The sequence below is a fragment of the Nicotiana tabacum genome, chromosome 6, assembly GCF_000715075.1.
Source record: "Nicotiana tabacum cultivar K326 chromosome 6, ASM71507v2, whole genome shotgun sequence".
NCBI lineage: Eukaryota > Viridiplantae > Streptophyta > Magnoliopsida > Solanales > Solanaceae > Nicotiana > Nicotiana tabacum.
The window spans coordinates 179,449,423-179,465,465 of NC_134085.1; the positions used below are offsets into that span (position 1 = coordinate 179,449,423).

General features: G+C 38.2%; 1 long non-coding RNA gene across 1 annotated transcript in view; it reads left to right on the forward strand.

Moving 5' to 3' along the window:
- LOC142182105 (uncharacterized) overlaps positions 1-12,481 on the forward strand; it is a 28,242-nt gene extending 15,761 nt beyond the window's left edge. The window contains exon 2 of the long non-coding RNA XR_012710993.1: positions 6,020-12,481. This is a non-coding gene — a long non-coding RNA (uncharacterized LOC142182105). The remainder of the gene's footprint in view (positions 1-6,019) is intronic.
- The last annotated feature ends 3,562 nt before the right edge of the window (positions 12,482-16,043 follow it).

Sequence of the window (16,043 nt, forward strand, 5' to 3'; positions counted from 1 at the left end):
CTGGGACCTGCGGTCCACATATGAATGGCTTTGTCCTAGTAAAGAGGATACTCCGAGCTGGTTACTTTTGGATGACTATGGAGATGGATTGCATCCAGTATGTCCGGAGATGCCACCGCTGCCAGATACATGCAGACATGATAAAGGTACCTTCGAATAAGCTTAATGCAACAAGCTTGCCATGGCCGTTCGCCGTCTGGGGAAAGGATGTTATTGGACCAATCGAGCTTGCCACTTCCAAAGGGCACAGGTTTACCCTAGTAGCAATCGACTATTTCACCAAATGGGTTGAAGCAGCATCTTACAGAGCAGTAACTAAGAAAGTCGTGGCAGACTTTGTTTGCAACCACATCGTTTGTCGATTCAGGATTCCAGAGTCAATCATCACTGATAATGGTTCCAACCTCAATAGTGACTTGATGAAAGCCATGTGTGGAACCTTCAAGATCAGACACAAGAATTTTACAGCCTATAGACCTCAGATAAATGGAGTAGTAGAAGCCGCCAATAAGAATATCAAGAAGATATTAAGGAAAATGATAGAGAAGCATAAACAGTGGCACGAGAAGTTATTATTTGCTTTATTATGATATCACACCACAGTCCACACATCAATCGAGGAAACCCTCTATATGCTGGTTTAGGGTACAGAGGCAGTCATTCCCGCCGAAATGGAAATTCCCTCCCAAAGGATATTACAAGAAGCTGAGCTCGACGATGTAGAGTGGGTGAAGAGTCGTTATGAGCAGCAAGCTCTTATCGATGGAAAGAGAATGAATGCTGTTTTCCATGATCAACTTTATCAGAACAGAATGTCCATAGCCTTAAACAAAAGGGTCAAGCCAAGAAAGTTCACACCGGGGCAGCTAGTGTTAAATAAAAATTTTCCACATTAAGATGAAGCTAAGGGGAAATTCTCTCCCAACTGGCAAGGTCCATACATGGTTCACCAGGTTCTGATAGGAGGAGCCCTCATACTCGCAGAAATGGATGGAGAAGTCTGGCCGAAGCCGATCAATTCAGATGCAGTCAAGCATTACTATGTGTAATCTTTATGATTTCCTCATATGATGTAATTTGAACTACGCCTGACCTAATTCCCGTTTAAGAGGGGATACGTAGGCAGCCCTATGGGTTAGGTCACAATTCAATAAAATTTTCATATCCCCCCCCCCCACACACAATTGGAAACTGAGGTAGAATTTTGAGGAGGAGAAGTTAATTTCAGCCAATCATCACTAGCAGCAGTCGAAGGCATCAATACATTAAACTGGGGCAAGATTTTGAGGAGGACCCTCAAAATTCCGTAACAAGAAGGGTTGCAATGTCTTGAACCACGTCGCAGTCGTTGGTTCATCTAAAGAAAACTATTCTTAATTATGTATTTATGTATGCCTTTACTAAATCATGCATGTTTATTGCCAAAATTGCCTTGTTTAGCAACGCTACCCCAATGATACATATAGTATCACCAGATCAAAGCCGAGAAGGTCAAGCAGAGCCAGCGGGGATACGAACTAACCTCCCCCTTTTACAAAACTCACGATTTTTCTTCGGATGCAGGCACTTGAGTTGCAAAATCGTCAAATATACTATACACTCACGAGACTCACATTGCTCAAAAATACAACTCTTAGAACCGTTGCACTTACTCACAGCCGTTACCCACACACAGTGTCCCCAGCAGACACAGTATCCCCAACAGTCGCAATATCGCAATCCGTTATCAGCTAAGAAAATTCTATTATCATTTGCCCTTTTACTTCTTGCATAAGGCTACCATTTTGCCTTCCAAGACTAAGCTATATCTCTATATGCATTCTTGCATTGCATAAGGCTACCATTTTGCCTTCAGAGACTAAGCTCTATCTCTATCTGCATTCTTGCATTGCATAAGGCTACCATTTTGCCTTCCGAGACTAAGCTCTGTCTCCATCTGCATTCTTGCATTGCATAAGGCTACCATTCTGCCTTCCGAGACTAAGCTTTGTCCCCATCTGCATTTTTGCATTGCATAAGGTTACCATACTTCCTTCCAAGACTAAGCTCTATCTCCATCTGCATTCTTGCATTGCATAAGGCTACCATTCTGCCTTCCGAGACTAAGCTCTGTCTCCATCTGCATTCTTGCATTGCATAAGGCTACCTTTCTGCCTTTTGAGGTTAAGCTTTATCTCTATCTACATTACTGCATTGCATAAGGCTACCATTATTCCTTCCGAGGTTAAGCTCTACCTCCATTTGCATTGGCTGAAAGATCGCCACCTTATTTGCATTCGCATCGGCTGAAAGATCACCACCTTATTTACATTCGCATCGGCTGAAAGATCGCCACCTTATTTACATTTGCATCGGCTGAAAGATCGTCATCTTATTTACATTCGCATCGGCTGAAAGATTGCCATCTTATTTATATCTACATGGTTGAAAGATCGCCACCTTATTTACATTTGCATGGCCGAAAGACCGCCACCTTATTTACACTTGCACGACTGAAAGATCGCCACCTTATTTACATGTGCATGGCTGAAAGATCGCCACCTTATTTACATCTGCATAGCTGAAAGATCGCCACTTTATTTACATGTGCACGGCTGAAAGGTCGCCACCTTATTTACATTTGCATTGGCTGAAAGATCACCACCTACTGCATTGCATAGGCTGAAAGATCGCCAGACACTACATCTCATGGGCTGAAAGATCTCCAAATTATCCGAAGGCATCATTGTTCGGAGGCACCATTCTCATAGCCCGAGAACACCATTTCATGGCCTGAGGACCCCTTTTATCTTTTGCATATCATTATTCAAAGGCATCATAGTTCGAAGGCATCATTCTCATAGCCCGAGAGCATCATTTCATGGCCTGCGAATCCTTTATTATACGCTTCATGGCCCAGGACGTCATGGTCTAAGGACGTCATCCTAACCATCCAAAGACAACTTTCATGGTCTAACGGGAATTTGCATCATGTTTAAATTTACGCACAATATATGCTTGTATCGCTTACTTGTAGGTAAACTAGCGAGCAATGGCCATCTCGTCAGGAGCTATCCCGCTCCAATTCCCGCAGCCCTGTCAGGTTTCAAACTATTCACCCCAACCTGAATATTGCGTCCGTTCTTGAAAAGTCTCCATCGGCATATTCCACCGAAGGATCCCGAACTACATACGGCCTGATTCTTGTGAAACCAAGGATATGTAGGTAGATCAAAAACCATATTACGGCCTAAGTCTTCTCGAACCATTTCGTTCGGTCAAAATTGGTCATTATATATTTACCCAACAACTCTTTCATCCTTCCCAGGTAAAGAGGGACATTTGTTGATACTCAATTTTTCCCTGTATATTTTTAATATGCAAAATACTCTCAAAATAGCATGTATGTGCATATATAAGTATGTCCCGAGGTTTTATTATTTTTTTCTTAATTTTTAAAGATTTTTAAATTAATTTATTGCCCTATTTTATCAAGAAAACCTGAGTAATTATCCCCAAAATTATCATTTTAGGTGATTCATTTATTGTATTCTCATATTTATATTAAAATATATCTAGCATAATTTTTGTATATTTTTTATAAATTTATTTGGTATTTTTAAAGCTAAATTGCATATAATTGCAATATTGACCTCTTTTAAGATTTAATTGTATTTATAGTTATAAAATTGACTCCAATATTTTTAATTTAATAATTATGTATTATTAATTATTTAGTACTTTTAATTTATTTCCAAAAATTATTTTACTATTTTTATAAAATAAATGAGGGAAAATGGCTATGATAACCCATTTGCATTTCAATTTTAGCCGGATTTGAACCTCTAATTAGACCCAATTCCAGAACCCAATTACCCTGCCCAAATCCTAATCTACCCGACCCACGACCCTTTAAAATAACCCGCCCAGATTCCCCATCAATCCAAGCTGTTGATCAAAATGATCAACGGCCACCGTTAACTCTTTCCTTTTTAATTCCCAATTACCCCCTAACCCTAATCATTTCCCATCTGTAGTCGCCCTTGAATTCCCCCTTCTCACAGTTTTCTCTCAAGCTCCTCTCAAACCCTAGCCGCCTCCCTCCGTTTCCACCCTAAAATTGTCTGAATGCATGGCTTCCAAAGCCATTAAAGGCCTGTACCAGCCTCCTATGACTCCTACACACCTAATTACTATGGTTTCAAGGTCAGAACTTGAAGAAGCTTGGCCCAGAATTTGTTTTATTTGAGTTCTATAGTTGTCTTCGACCTTGCTCCAGCCATCCATGGCTATTCAAGCATGATCTTGACTTCTCCTGCTTAGATCAATGACCTTCCAAGCCTTTCTCACCATCTGGGTTCTTTCGAAACCCTAACCTTCGAGGTTCCTCTGATTCTTTTAGATCTATTGTAGATCTGTGTTTTCTCAAAGTTTCTTTCAAAACTTTACATTTAAAACCTTTACCTTTTCCGATTTAGGGTTATGTTAAGTCATTTCAAAGCTTTTCTAATTTTTAACGTGTTCTATTGTATTTCTTATGTTGACCTTCTATTGTGTTTCTTATGTTGATTCTTCTACCGTGTTTCTTATGTTGTTCTTCTACTGTGTTTCTTATGTTGATTCTTCTACTGTATTTCTTATGATGATTCTTCTACTGTGTTTCCTGATGTTAAAAGTCTTGGTTCTTTCTTAAGGTTTCTGATTTTATTTTCTTTGTTGATATTTGTTTGCCTGATTCTCTTGTCTTTCAACACTATACTCGATTGATGGTGAAAACCCTAAAATTTGGGGGTTCGTTCGAGTTTTGAGGCTATTTGCTATGTGAATTGCTTGTTCCTCATCTCTGAACTTGTTTGGTTTCAAAACCCTAATCTCTTTGGACCTATTCGAGTTTCTGAAGTTGTTTCATCTACTGCTCGACTGAGTTTCGAAATCTTTGTTTCAACTTCTGTTGCTTCATGTGATTTTGATCTCCTGCTATCATTGAAACTCGACTGTATTTTCAGAAAGGTCTTTCTACTGGACCCTTTTGTATGTTTCTGATACTCTCCCTTTTCTCTATTAACCTATGTGACTATCATGTGATTATTCTTTTTGTCATGAGTTCAGTTCGTATGCCTAATGTTATGCACTCTTTTATATGCTAAATTTCCCTCTCAAAATAACCCTTAATTGTGGACTGATTTCAAACCTCTTTGTGTAATTCTGATTGCACTCTTGTAATTGATTTTTTCCTTGTTGTACTGAATTTCCCTATTTGTTGGACCTATTTGAATACTTTCCTTTGAACTTTCAAACCCTACCTTTTCTATTCAATTTGATTAATACCCTTACCTTGATTACATTGGTGTTGGATTCTTACAGACCTTTTCTTGATTAGTATGATGAACCTAGCCTCTATTACCTACTGTGTACTTGTACTATGCTGGAAATACTTCATTATTGGTCATATTCAGCCCTATGTGATTTCTTTCCTTATTTAGCACTTGCATGTTACCGTTTGATTTTAACTCTTTAATTAAAGTAAGTCTTATGCTGATTGATTTTAATTTCTACACGGTTCCATAATTATTTTCTTGCCTTATTTCTGCCTATTTTCAAACTATAAATACTTGGCTTTCTCATTAACACAGACACACATAGACACTCTTAGTTTTCTGAACTCACACTCACCTTCAAAAGGCATTCTCTCTTGTTACTTGTATTGTGGCCTGATTTCAAGTCCTGTTACTTGCTTTTATTGTACTTTGCCTCTTTGAAACTTGTATGTTCTCATTAAGATTTTCAGCAATCATAACAATGTTTTTACTTAATACTTTTACCTTCTTGTCTGTCGACTGCTTATGTATGATTCAATACTTACTTTAGCATGCTGCAATTTCCTTCTACATGTCCTGTTATGAACCCCAAACCCTTGTTCTAATGTGTTTGATACTATGGTTTGCTTGAGGCATGACATTACTGAATATTACTATCCATGACTCAAACTTGATCCCCCTAGGATCCTAACCCCTATGATTCTTTGTTGTTGTATGTTCAGATAGGCTTATAGGCATGCCAGCATCTCCATTGTTGTACATGCCCAAAGCCTACCATTGCCAAGCATGGGATATTTGCAATCAGTTCCCAATCCCCCACCCCATTTTGTGCAAAGTTATCAATTCTGTAACTATGTCCCAGTACCTTTTTCCCTTTTCTTTACTTCCCTAGTTCTTAAAGTTCTGTTTCTGCACTTGCACTCTCCCTTGGACTTTAAGTTCTGCTCCCCTCATGTGAGCCTTGCCTTGGGACCCCTTGCGCTCCCTCTGAACTTGGACACTTGAGGGTTGGGCCTTCCACACTGCACTTATCCCCATTCTGATAATACAATTTGGGTGTGATCACTGTCCAGAGTCCCATTGAGGCTCGTAGGGAACTCTGACACACTCAAGTTGAGAAAGGCTTTGGATCAATGGTCTTTGAGTTGGTTTATCTCATAACTTAGTGAGGAAGTCAGAATCAGGCTACCTATAGTTGTGCTCTTATTTGTATTTTCTGATGTAATTTACTATTCCGGTTTGTAATAAGTTGTAATAAACACTTGGGGATGGCTAGTGAAAAGAGGTGAGTAACTATGCATGCAAAGGGTGGAAATCATGCTTATAGGTTGTTCTAATTCTGCATATTCGATCACATATAGAAACCATGCCTATAGGATCGTTCTAAATTCTGCATATTCAACTACATTAGATACCATGTCGATAGGTTTTAAACAGTTTCTGCATTTAGATACCATGTCTATAGGTTTTAAACCGCTTCTGAATTTAGATACCATGTCTATAGGTTTCAAATAGTTCTGCACTTAGGTACCCCGTCTATAAAGGTTTAATCAGTAATGCCTAGAAAGCATGCCTATAGGAGTTTCTAATAAAAAATCTGATTTGCCTCACTCAGTGTTAGATCTAAAATTAGTAATAATGGATATCATCATTTGCAGAACTTGTAATCAATTCATTTAAATTATGTCTCTCTTTAATAATCTGAGTCCCTCACTTAACTAGTTTAACAAGTATGCATATAGGACTTTAAATAATTCATTCCAAGTTTTACTAGCTCATCACCTTCAAAGTTCAATAGATATCATGCCTATAGGACCCCGTCAAAACACTTAGGCAAGCCCTGGGGTAATAAATATAAACTGAATCTGCTTCTGTGAATAATTACAACCAGCAGGCAGGCCTGATTCGGACTTCTTATCTGAGTTATGTGATAAGTTGAAACTGTCTCAACAATTTCCTCTCACTCATCTTCAATACCTTTTAAATCAGGCCTAAACAGTATATGTAAGTCATGCTAATTACGTGTTTCTTTGTTTAAGGAGGTATATCTGAGCCTCTGCTTATTATATGTTTTCCCCAATTTGCAATACGTGTTTTGTATGTCGCCTTCAAGTTTTTTCCTTTGAAACTACAAATAAGCCTAATATCCCTCCCTTTTAAGATTAGTAGTCCTAAATACCTTTGGGACTGATAGGATTGGGACGGGTAATAGCATGCAATAAGTAAACGAGACCAATCCGCACTGTAAATACCTTAACGGGGTGAAAAGGGTAGATATGGATATGATGACCACGCGATAATATCACGTGTAGCAACTCATTAAGGAGTGATTACCGACCATTGGGTGATCCATATTATTAATAAACCTAGGACCCCTTTCCCTTATTTCTTTATTCCTTTTATTATTTCAACTCCTTCGTTAAAAATCAGCTTTCTTTGCTCTTCCAAACTTTGTTTATTTGCAAACCCTTATATGAAACCCCCTCTTATTTGAGCTTTATTTGTCTATATGTCAATTGCACCCCAAATTCATAATAATTTCCTGGCCGGGAACCACACTAGTGGATTCTGAGGGGTGCCTAACACCTTCCCCTTGGAATAATTTCAAGCCCTTACCCTAATCTCTGATTATTCATATTCAAACTCTTTTGGTGTCCTAATGCACCCTAATCATTAGGTGGCGACTCTTTAAACGTAAACCCAATTCCCAAAAGGAATGAGTTGTCCCTCCAAATGTCATAAACTCGATTTCGCTCTAGAAAAAGGGGGCGCGACATGCATCATCATGATACGTAGTCAACCCATATCAGGTTCGATCAAATGTTTTAAAAGCAAAAGAAAAAAAAAAGAAAATAAAGAAAAAAAAAGTAAAAAAAGAAGAAGAAGAAGAAGAAGAAGAAGAAGAAGAGTAACCATTCTAACATGTTGTTTGTTTTGAATTGTGAAGAAAGTTTGAGGTGGTCGGTTTGTGGTAAGTTGGCAACACATCCATAATTCACAAGATCTAAGGGAAAAATGTCATTGACAACTGTCATTGAAGCTGATACTAGTGCTCAAGAGACTCAGGGTCAGAGGGTTCAGCAAAAGTCTATTGTGGTTGAGCAAAATAGGGTACTAAAGCAGCAAATGACTGAAATGTGTCAAGCATTGGCCAACGACCAAGGACCGTCCTTTTCTTCTCATGGTTTCCCAGAGTTCACACCCATCTCGACTACTGTTATTTCGGTCTGATTGTCTAATCAATCGTATCCACTTGGGTTTAGTCATTATTCCAACTGTACAACTACAGCTGGAACTTCTGTTTCATGCTCTCAAAGTTTGTCATTGACAACCAATCAGACAACCACTAATGTCATGCCCATCTTCCAGCCGATGGTGGTGCAGAGGAAAACTCATAAGTCATAATTTGCTACCCAGCAAGAGTAGTACTACTCTCCTGAGTACCACTCGTACCTATTTGATCTTCCTGCAAAGATTGAGGATCCATCCCAAAAGATGGCACAAGAAGAAATGACCCAAAGAGTGAAAAGCTTAGAACAACAATTGAAAAACATGCCAGGGTTGGCAGGTCAGAAGAGTATCGCCTTCAAGGATCTATGTATGTTCCTCGATGTCCACTTGCCACTCGGTTTCAAGACTCCCAAATTTTAAAAGTATGATGGACATGGAGACCCCATAACCCACTTAAAAAGGTATTGCAATCATCTCAGAGGTGCCGGAAGAAAAGAAGAATTGCTAATAGCTTATTTTGGGGAAAGCCTTACGGGAGCAGCCTCCGAATCGTTTATAGATCAAAATACCTCTCATTGGCATGTCTGGGATGACATGGCTCGGGCCTTGGTCAAACATTCCCAATACAACATTGACATTTCCCCAGACCGCAATTCCCTTTCAAACCTGAAGAAGAAACTAAGTGAAAATTTCAGGGAATGTGCCATTAAATGGAGAGAGCAAGCAGCTAGAGTTAAGCCACCCATAGATGACCACGAGCTAATCACTGTCTTCCTTCAGGCGCAAGAGCCAGATTACTTTCAAAACATGATGTTCGCAGTTGGCAAATCCTTCTTGGAAGCAATCAAAATGGGAGAAATGGTAGAGAATGGCCTTAAGACAGGCAGAATTATAAGTCAAGTAGCTCTCAAAGCTGCAACCCAGGCAGTCCAAATTGAATCTGGTGACACGAATGAGGTGGATGAAGAAATAATGATGACATCAGGGTCGAGAAGAGGTCCTGGGAGAACGTCTCGAAGGTATGACCAGCCTAGTCTATTTTTCGGTAACTCCCCTAAGCATTACTATCCCCCTCAGAACCTACAATACTATATCGCTCCACCTCAGTATGTTGTTAAACCACCAAAACAACCCAGAAGGCGAGCATCAGCACCTCAAAACCCCCCAAAAACCTCTACAAAATTTTCAAGTGCCCTATTACCCACATCCAAGCCAGGGTATAGAAGAGAACAAAGATTGAAAGATAATTTTAAGCTAATAGGAGAGTCCTATGCAAGCTTATTTGAGAAGTTAAAGCATCATGACATGATTGCACCCATTCTTCCAAATCATGTGGACCCACGTGCAAGAAGCTTTGGCCCTTCTAAAAGGTGTGAATACCATTCCAATGCCTAGGGGAACAATGTTAAAAGCTGTCAGGATTTGAAAAGAGAAATAGAAAGGATGATCCAGGAAAAACTGATTGTGATCCAAGACAGTGACACCTAGAGTATCGCGCAGAGTACTTTACCTGCACATGATGATGCACACTTTGTAGGGGTGATGCGTGGTGACATGGAGTATGAGAATTCTCTCGGGAATTTGCCGACTAAAATTAGAGAAGGCCATGGTGATTCTATGAGCAAATTTGTGGCTAAATGTCAAGCTTAGAAATTGAAAAGTCATTCTCTCCTTACTAGGAAGAAATCTTGGTAGCTTGTTTTGATGTTTTTTCTACTATCTGGGTTATTTCAGGGTTGTCATCCAGATTTTATTTGTTTTATTGAGTCAAACCCTTCTATCCCTTCATTCTGTTTGTGTGAGTCTTGTCAGTCTGTTCTATTGCTATTTTCATTATGTGGGTTATTAAACGGTTGTAACTCGGATTTTAGGTTGTTTGTCTTGTTGTCAAACCCTTTCATCTTTTACTCAATAAAATACAATTTGTCCTTTTGTGTCATTCTGTTCTTAGTTCTTTTCTTGCTAGTTCTAATGACATGAATGCATGCGGAAATTTTGTCCAGATTTTAGAAACTGATTTAATCTGAGATTGGATAGCTAAAAAATAAAATAAGATTTGAGGATGAATAAAGAGTTGAAATACTTTAGAATTAAGGTCGAGTAAAATTCACCTTCAAATCATTGTGAAAATCGGGATTGAGGATGTTTAATCAATTGAAGTTTGTTGGAAAGTTTGACAAGGGATGGAAAGTGTCTTGTGACCACGACACACCAAGAAGACAGACATGTTCGTCAATATTGTGATCGCGAAAAGATACTATATTTGGCGTTCTCGAGGTTGGGAGGCCCTTTTTCTGCCACCCAAACACTTTATACCCTTTGTCACCACTTTGAGTCTGTGTTATTTTCTTTGACCACCCTCTTTTGGAATCAAGTTTAGAGTCAAAAGTCAAAAAAAATGAAAAAAATGAAATAACAATAAAATTTCATGCCCCAAGAGTACAAACTAGGGCAACTTTTAAAAGCTCTAAGTAGAAAAAAAATTGTCAAAGGTCCATGCCCTCAAAAATAGAAGCTGGGGAAAAAAAAGAGAAACAGAAAGAAAGATGAAAAATAGTTTAGGTCAGATGAATCTTTCTCCTAAGATAGAAAACCTAGTTTGATGAATTTTCTCCTAGGATCGAAATCTTCGTCTGATGAATTTTTCTCCTAAGATAGAAGACCTAGTCTGATGAACTTTCTCCTAGGATAGAAATCTTAGTCTGATGAATCTTTCTCCTAAGATACAAAAAAAAAAGACCTAGTCTGATGAACTTTCTCTTAGGATCAAAATCTTAGTCTGATAAATCTTTCTCCTAAGATAGAAAACCTAGTCCGATGAATTTTCTCCTAGGATAATAATTTAAAAACAAAAAAGGAAGTCTGAATTTGAAAAAAAAGGTCAATTTTTAGTTTTCTTAAGTTATCAATGTTTATTTTTCTTGAAATCAGGGGCCCTGCCTAGAGAATAGGGTCAGCCTTTACTTTAGTCAAGCTTAATTTATAGTTTTTCGCAAGCTTAATCACTTTTAGGAGACGCACATCCTAGTCGAATCTTCAATTGCATCCTTCATCAATAGCATATGTAATTCATAGGTTTGCTAACAACTCACAAATCTTCCAAGTGCAAACTGGGGCAGAAAAGTTTTTTTTGTTTTGTTGTAATATTAGGTGCCGGGAGAACAAGGGAAAACAACTCAAGTTTCAAAGGAAAGCATTTAAGTTTCAAGGGAAAGCAGTTCGAGTTTCAGCAATCAGGCGCCTACCTTGAGAACAAGGGAAGACAGTTCAAGTTTCAAGGGAAGATAGTGCAAGTTTCAAGGGGAAGCAGTTCCGGGGAAACACAGAAAGTTTCAACAATCAGGCACTCACCTAGAGAACAAGGGAAAACGGTTCAAGTTTCGAAAGAAGACAGTTCAAGTTTTGGCAATCAGGCACCCACCTGGAAAATAAGGGAATTCACTTCAAAATGCAATTCAAGTCAACAACAAAAGAAGCTCGCGGCAAGAATGCGAGTCAATAGTCTGAGATGATCAAAGGAAGTTAGTCACAATCCAGAATTAAAAAAAGGGCAAGAAGTGAATACAAATGCAGAAGTTGATGAAAGATATGAGCTGCTCAAGACATGACTGAAGTCACAAGCATGGTATGTCCGGTCTTGATCCGAAAAGCTGAAGAAGAATGAACTAGCACCTGCAACTAGCAAGCGTCAAGGTTCAAATCTAAAGTCTGCATGAAGAACCATTCAAGACTCAAGATCAAGCTTCGGAAGACTTATAGATAGGAATCTTGTAACTCATAGGTGACAGGCTTAGTTAGTCTTTTTCATTTTGTGATTTGGATGTAATAATAGGACCACAGATTGGAGCCTCTACGGAACTTCACTCGACTCTCTAACTCGGCATTCCATCATTCTCCTTGAACTACACGCGACCTAATTCCCTTATAACACGGGATATGTAGGTTGTCCAAAACCCGGACTTGGTTGCGCCTTTTTCTTTCTCTTTTGAATAACGATATTGTCAAAAATTAGTCACATGACTCACTTTATCTTTGCCCGAAAACTCTTCGTGTTTCCGAACAAAGAGGGGCAGCTGTGAGCACCTAATTTTTGACTATATTTGAATTTTTCATCACTTTATAGTATGTAAATATTTTTAAAGTTTAATCTTAATATTTTAGTTTTATTTCACCTTTTATAGGTTTATTTTAGAAAAATTGAAAACAACAAAAAATAGTCACAATTTTACATATTAATTGTGTTCTTATTCTCAAAAAAAAAAAGCTTCCAAAATATATTTTTAAAGGGTCTACTCTATCCATTTCAAGTTGGATTTTAATGAATGAATTTTGGATATTTAACATTTTTTATCTTTATATATTTATCAAGTAGGAGTAGTAATTTATTTTATTAACTAAAAATAAATAAATAAATAAATAAAATCAACCAAAAACACACCAAAAAAAAAAGGAAAAACGTGAAAAAAGCAAAAGAAAAAATCAAAGAAGAAAGAAAAGAAGGTGGAAAGAGAATTAGATCCCTTACGTGGCCCCCATATATTTTGTCCTTAACTTCTTATTCTATAGTGGGTCCCACCTCCTAAATTGATTTTCCTCCATATCCTCTCAAAATCACGTGTAGTCCTTCCATCCAAAACAGAATTAATTCATTTTGGTCACAATTTTAATTTTTGGCATTTTCTTTTTAAGGGGGGACCATACACTAGCTTTCTCACCAAAATATAACAATATATAAAAGCACACACATAGAAACAATGAGAAAACGGACAGAACGAGAGGGGGCTAAGGAACGAAAAACAGAGAAATGGGGAGAGGGACATGAAAAACAGAGGAGGACCATTTTTCCTTTCTTCTTCTTCTTTGAATACATGACACACACTCATCTTCCTTACCTCATCTCTTCCTAAAAACTACCATAAAAACTATAAAGCTACTAAACCACCTGAAACACACACAAAAAAGACACACAAATAGAAAAGAGAACAAAAAGAAACAAGAGAAAATGGATCTGTTTGAACACACGAAAATGGAGTTCAGCAAAAGCTTACAAAAAATGGAGTTCATTGGTCTCTTTTCATTACTCCATTAACGTGGCTCCAAAGTAGTACACAAAGCAGCCATTAGAGCATCTGATTAGTTAAGCTTTATTCCACTCCTAAAAAATAGTCTATTCGAATCCATAAAAATCGTTCTCTGCTAGCTCACTCTCACCGGTATTTCGCCGATGTTTTCCCATCTCCAGCTAGTTTTTTTTCCCGCGTGAACAGTCCCCAAAAAAATCCGAAAAATCACTGCAAAGGCTGTCATTTTTCACACAAACTAAGTAGCTCCTCCGCACTACATCAACCACTACAAAATGAGCCGAGTTTGAGTCGAAGTTCGAGGTTGCCGGAAAGTTCCCGTTCATGGTCAGTTTTCGTTGTCCTTAAGGTTCATCCCTTTCACCTCCTGCTTCAATGAAATTTCTGCCTTGTTTAGCAAATATCCTATTGTTCTTGGGTTTACTTGTTTTAGTTGAATTTAGCATGTTTTTTTAAAATTTGAAAAGCTCACTCAAGGCCCACTTTCTTGTTCATTACTGCTGGTTTCATATTTTTGTTTGCCTTTGTTGATAGCTTTGAGTGTTTTATGTGTTTATTTCATTAGCTTTTTATACAAAATTATTTCATGTTGGCTATTGTATTTGGATAACGTTTGAAATTGCAAGAACATTGAAAGGCATGACTAAGAATTTTTATCCATGTGTTTTAAGATTTAAAAAGCTAAAAGATGAATTGGGAAATGGACTGCTAAGGCAAATAAAGTGGAGGATTACTTGGGTGAAATCGAGAAGTGGATTATGAATTTTCGGAATTTGTTTGGTTGCATAAGAATTAAATTTGGACTCGAATAAGTTAATTAAATTTTTGCGCAGCCCGACAATAATAAGAGACGTGAAAGCTAGCCCATCTTTTCATAATAGCTAAAATTATGCATTTCTTTCACAATAATTTCATATCCATAGATCATGACCTCACAAAAAATCTCATAGTTTAGGAAGAATAATGAACACCTTAAAGTGCTTTACGCTCGCTTTTAATTGATCAATCGTGATTATATATGTGTTCGCGTAACATAATTGTAATTCCAAATTAACACCGGAGTACGCATTCGGGCGACTTTGGATAGTTAATCTCAATAATAACAAAGCGTTATTAATTGTGGACACGTTCGTGTGATATGATTTTTGACGTGCCAAATAAATAGGTACACGTGCGCGTGACCCATTTTAAGATAATTCCTTAATTAAAAGAGGCAAATGCACATAGGTTCTAAAATGAGTAATTAGACAATTTGATTAAAGCCAAGTATGATCAAAGAAACCATGCTAAAACTACGGAACTTGGAAATGCCTAACACCTTCTCCCTGGTTAACAAAATTTCTTATCCGAATTTTTGTGTTCGCAGACCATAAATAAGAGTCAACTTCCTCGATTCGGGATTTTAAACTGGTGTCTTGGGACACCATAAATTATCCTAAGTGGTGACTCTGAATTTGATGTAAATAATCTTGTTTCGATTGTCACTTAAATTGGAAAAAACTCCCTTATATATCCTTTTGGGGTGTAAAAAAAAGAAGTGTGACAGGGGTAAGGGCCTAACCTTATTTGCCTTGCAGAATTATGAGGCACGAAGTCCCCAAATTTGGCATGGTCACCAATATCCACTCAAGATTGTTGAGTTGGTGGGAAGATTTACATTCTAGTGACAAAGCCCTCGTTAGAAAATATCTAGGTAATCTACCATCCCTCCTAGAGATCCAGCCTAACAACATGATAATAGAGGCTGCTAACTTATTTTGGGATTGTAAAAGGGTCGTGTTCCGCTTTGGGGACATCGAAATGACATCTTTGCTAGAGGAGATAGGAGGGCAGGCCGGTCTAGTATGGCAAACCCCGGATTTGCTAATGTCTGAGAACCGCATAGGCAAGAGTTTCCTAAAAATGATTGGTTTGAAGAAGAATGCAGAATTGGAATGCATAAAGGAATCGTACATCCTTTTTGACTACCTGTATGAAAGTTACGGTCATAGCAAATCATATTGTACCTACCATGACGAGTTTGTCATCACATTCTTGGGACATATCCATCGTAGGGTATTCGTCTTCATGTTTTACTTCCTGGGTCTGATCGTGTTTCCAATGAAGAAAGAGAGGATCCATACTAGGCTGGCTATGGTAACCAAGACCCTAATGGAGGGGATTGGTGGGCAGACATTCAGCACTGTACCCATGATCATCTCAGACATATACCGAGCCTTAGAAAAGTGTCAACGAGGAGCGAGACACTTTGAAGGCTGCAATCTACTACTTCAGCTTTGGCTCATGGAACATCTCCAAAAGGGCAAATACCGACAAGAAATTCAGCGAAGGGCCTGGGATGACCACACGCTTTCCACCATCCAAAGCGAATGAATTACATCCCCGACATGTTCACTCAGCCTGAGAATGCCAAAGAATGGGTTGAGCTCTTTGA